Source organism: Pinus tabuliformis, chromosome 2_2 (genome assembly GCF_031772625.1).
Source record: "Pinus tabuliformis cultivar Carrire ecotype Pingquan chromosome 2_2, CPIR1, whole genome shotgun sequence".
Classification (NCBI taxonomy): domain Eukaryota; kingdom Viridiplantae; phylum Streptophyta; class Pinopsida; order Pinales; family Pinaceae; genus Pinus; species Pinus tabuliformis.
In genome coordinates, this window is record NC_142300.1 from 1,082,107,971 (window position 1) to 1,082,112,874 (window position 4,904).

Sequence of the window (4,904 nt, forward strand, 5' to 3'; positions counted from 1 at the left end):
AATTGTCATCTTCTTTCCAATCGAGAAGTCTTTCAAGTTTAGGGCAAGGTTTAAGATGGTCAATCTTTGCTGGTGGATCAAGAGGTTGCTACTTATGCAATGCCTAAATACCCTCATTTATCAGGACTTTGATTGAATAGCTTGCATGAGAAGTTCCAGATCCTTGGAATGTCCTTGTACCACTGGAATGTCAACTTTTGACCAACAGCAGTTGAGGATTGGCATTCTTCTATCTCTGCCTTGTTAAAATATAGATTTCGGTACTAGATATGTGCAATTCTTATAAAAAAATCAGATTGCCTAAAAATGCATATCCATTGCCCTCCTAGGTTTTTTTTTGGAGTTTTGTAGCCTATCAGCTGCCCTCTCATCTTTTGCACATACAGCTAATAATTCTTTTTTCCATCCCAGTTCTGTGATAGATAGCATAGATAAGAAATCGGCTGAAGCATTATTTATGCCCTTCTTGTATTGAATCTCAAAGAAAAAGCCTTGTAGTTTACTTTCCTGCTTGTTCACTAAAATTTCATTGGGATAATGAATACTTCAAAGTTTCATGCTCTGTTCCAATTTTGAGGTGTTGTCTGGATAAATATGGCTTGAATTTTTCGACAACATGCATAAGGGTCAATATTTCCTTCTCATAGATGCATAAAAGTTTCTCTTTGTGAATCAATTTCTACTTTGAAAAGCAATAGGCTACTGGTTTTGCCTGGCCACAGTATTCATGTCAGTGCTCAACGCATCATATTTCACTTCAAAAGTCTGTGAGAGCCAGTCTTCTGTCACAAGATTTGACAGATGCCTGCTTGAGTTGGTACAGTTTGACATGTACAGTGAACTTTTTTTTTTGTGGCACGAATTCTTTGGATTTGCTTCATTTATTTATTTATTTCAACAAACCTTTTGAAGAATGAGTTACAAAAAATGCAATGTGGTGAGTCTGGACCTTCAGATCTTCAGTCTGACCCTCTCTAAACCTAGTTGTTCACTACTGGATAGACAAACTTAAGTTTCTAATGAAGTCATTTAGTTTCACCTTCTGTAACAAGTATTTGACAGATGCCTGCTTGAGTGTTACAGTTTGCCATGTAGAGTGAATTTTTTGTTTGTCATAGTAATTCCTTGGATTGCCTTGATTTATCTATTTAGTTCAACAAACCTTTTGAAGAAACGAATTACAGAAAATGCAATGTGGTGAGTGTGGACCGAACATGCAACCTTGAGTGTGATGCTGGTATTTGACAGATGCCTGCTTGAGTGTTACAGTCTGCCATGTAGAGTGAACTTTCGTTTGTCATAGTAATTCCTTGGATTGCCTTCATTTATCTATTTAGTTCAACAAACCTTTTGAAGAACCTTTTGAAGAACGAATTACAGAAAATGCAATGTGGTGAGTGTGGACCGAACATGCAACCTTCAGTCTGATGCTCTCCAAGCCTAGGTGTCACACTACGGATAGACATACAAGTTCTTAATGAAGTCATTTAGTTTCACCTTCTGTTACAAGTACTTGACAGATGCCTGCTTGAGTGTTACACTTTGCCATGTAGAGTGAACTTTTCTTTTGTCATAGTAGTTCCTTGGACTGCCTTCATTTATCTAGTTAGTTCAACAAACCTTTTGAAGAATTGATTACAGAAAAATGCAATGTGGTGAGTGTGGAAGGAACATGCAACCTTAGATCTTCAGTCTGATGCTCTCCAAATGTAGGCGTCACATTACTGGATAGACAAACTTAAGTTAGTTAGTAATGAAGTCATTTAGTTTCACCTTCTGTTACAGTATTTGACAGATGCCTGCTTGAGTGTTACAGGAATGAACTTTTCTTTTGTCATAGTAATTCCCTGTATTGCCTTCATTTATCGCTTTAGTGTTCATAATCCTTTTAAAGAATGAATTACAAAAATACAATGTGGCCAGTGTGGACCGAACATGCAACCTTCAGATCTTCAGTCTTATGCTCCCCAAACCGATCTGTCACACTACTGGATAGACAGCGGCTTTTACTAGACACTATTTGATACATGTCTAATAGTTCTTTTACTATTATTTCTCTCTCATCTTTAAGATGCCTGCTGTATGGGGGAATATTCTACTCTTTCAGGAACCTGAAATATATCTTCAGTCTGATGCTCTCCAAACTGATATATATTCTATTGTTCCAGGCAACCCAAAAATATATTTTTATGGTTCTTGAAGGTAAATTGCACATGTCCTCTGATGGAAATTCACTATATTCATCCTGTAATCAACAATGAAATATCTTTATCTTTTTTGAATGTTGTGTAGCTTTTCAAAGTATCAAATTAATAATGCATAATAAGCTCCTCTGGACTTGATAGATAGTTTGATCAAATATGGTACAGGTCAATTCATGTACCATATGTAAAACATACTGAATTGTACAATGGGTTTGGTTCCCAACTGTACCGGTTCAGCGAAATTTATAATGGGTGTACATCGCTATTAATGCAAAAAGACTCAATTGAGTAGCCTGTCCTAAGCTGTAGGGCAAAACAGACTCAATTCAGTAGTTTGTCTTGTTCTGTAGGGCCTTGATCGCTCTCCCATCAACTTACTGAGTTACTTCCCTCATAATTCAAAGAGGCCAGGCCAGGCAGCTGTAGTGACTTGTGTGAGCCCAATGACCTCCCCTCAGAGTGTGTGGCACATGAATGTAACACATGTTTTAAATATATTTTGATATTCTGTGAGGGCAATGGCCAATCAGAGAGTCTGGCAAGCGTTTTTGGTAGTTGATGTTTTTCTATCACTAATTCTTTATCAATTGGTGTTAACATGTTTCTTTAACATAATTAATTTATTTTAATGTTTTTTTGTTATTTATTTATTTTTCATTTTACTCAAATCCATATAGCTACAAAGTTGCTTACCTTGATTGACCGTCAATCTTGAGGTGCCCAAATGGCCATTCTATGGCTCCTAAAGTATCTTCCAGGCAGGAATTATAATAACTAATTTTATGTCTGTTTACTTGATATGCAGGATATTTTTTTGTTTTTGTTTTTATGATCTAATAGCATATTTGTAACTAAAAGTTTAATTTTCTTATTTTATCAAACGGGTATAAAACAAACTGGTATAAAACAAGTGGAGGGAGAGAGGGCTTTTGACCAAAAGTTATAAATGAGGAGATGGAATTACTTTCACAGTTTCATGTGAAATGGTGAGTGAAATTTTTATTAGTTATAATCATTATTTTAAAAATATTTAATTAATTTTTTGTTATTTATTATTTTAAAATAAAATTATTATTAAAACAGTAAAGCTTCTTATCATATGAAACAAGTATAAAAAAAATAGATGGAAAGCTTTAGGGCTTTTGACAAGAAGTTATAAATAAGGAGATGGAGGGCTTTTGACAAGAAGTTATAAATAAGGAGATGGAGGGCTTTTAACAAGAAGTTATGAGGAGATGGAATTACTTTTACAGTTTCATGTGAAATGGTGAGTGAAATTTTTATTAGTTATAATCATTATTTTAAAAAGTTTTTAATTAATTGTCCGTAGGGTAGCTCAAGTGGTAATGGCATTGGAAATGAAGTCTCAGGGAGATCTTGGGTTCTATTCTTGTGCTACCCTCCCTCGAAGCTACCCTCGCTGGAAATGGGGTGAATAACGGACATGTAAAAACTGGAAAATGAGAAGGTCCCACCTAAACTTACAAAAAAAAAGTTTTTAATTTATTGTTTTTGTTATTTATTATTTTAAAATAAAATTATTACTAAAACAGTAAAGCTTTTTATCATATGAAACAGGCATAAAAAAAAATAGATAGGAAGGTTTTTCACTCAAACCCAGATAGAGTGTTGTAACAACAAAAATTATATATGAGAAGGTAAATGGAATTGTTTTGCAATTTCATACTACATGTTTAATGGACTATAATTTTGATGGCCTCTTAAAAATATTTAAATTTTTGTTATTTATTATTTTAAAATAAATTTATTATCAAAATTATAATCTTTTAATTGAATGCAGGGATTAAGAAGGTCAAGATCAAAAAGGTAGATGGAAAGAACAAAGGAGGGGACTGCTTTGGCAAAGGCTTTTGGGCACAGAATTATCATACATTAAGAAGAATATTTCTTAGTATATTTGTAATTGTAAATTGTATTATTAATTTTTATGTACTCCTCAAAAACTATATTTTAATACATAATCAGTTTTTTTTGGAGAGGGGGTTGACCCTTCTCACAACCTTCAAAGATAGCATGGCCACAACTATCTTGGAGGAGTCTCATTGTCTTGGATAGCCTTAAATTTTATTTTGCTTCATTTTTTAAAAGAATATTTTACTTTTAACATTTTATTTCAGATAATTTTGCAAACAATAATTTTCTGATTTTATGATTTATAATTAATCTAATTAACTATGCTTTTATTTTACTTTTAACATTTTATTTCAGATAATTTTGCAAACAATAATTTTCTGATTTATAATTAATCTAATTAACTATGCTTTTATTAAAAAAATATTCAACTTTATATTCACATTTACATTACTTGTATTACATTTAATTGCCTTTTTATACCAACCAAAATGACTGTAAAACTTAACTCATAAAATTACATTTTAAAATTATGTTGTTTAATAAAAATTAATATTTAAAATGAATTGATGTTTTTGAGAAAAAGTCAGCTTCCCATTACTCTCAAGCACTTTCACATTCACATTCACATGACTTTTACATGATACCTTATATACCAAGCACAAATGGTTGAAAAATAACTAGTAAAATTACATTTAAAATTTTGTTATTTAATAAAAAGTAATATTTAAAAATTATACAATTAAACCCTTAATTTTTACTTATTATGTTTCTGTTGTGTTGTCTAGTGTTGTGATATGTGATGTTGTGTTGTGTTGTGCTGTGATA

The 4,904-nt window shown here is 32.3% G+C and overlaps 1 long non-coding RNA gene across 1 annotated transcript; it reads left to right on the forward strand.

The window, feature by feature from the left end:
- The first annotated feature begins 2,874 nt into the window (after positions 1–2,874).
- LOC149197145 (uncharacterized) lies at positions 2,875–4,070 on the forward strand. The gene is made up of 2 exons (XR_016254742.1): positions 2,875–3,862; positions 4,006–4,070. It is a non-coding gene; the product is annotated as an uncharacterized LOC149197145 (long non-coding RNA).
- Positions 4,071–4,904: the final 834 nt, after the last annotated feature.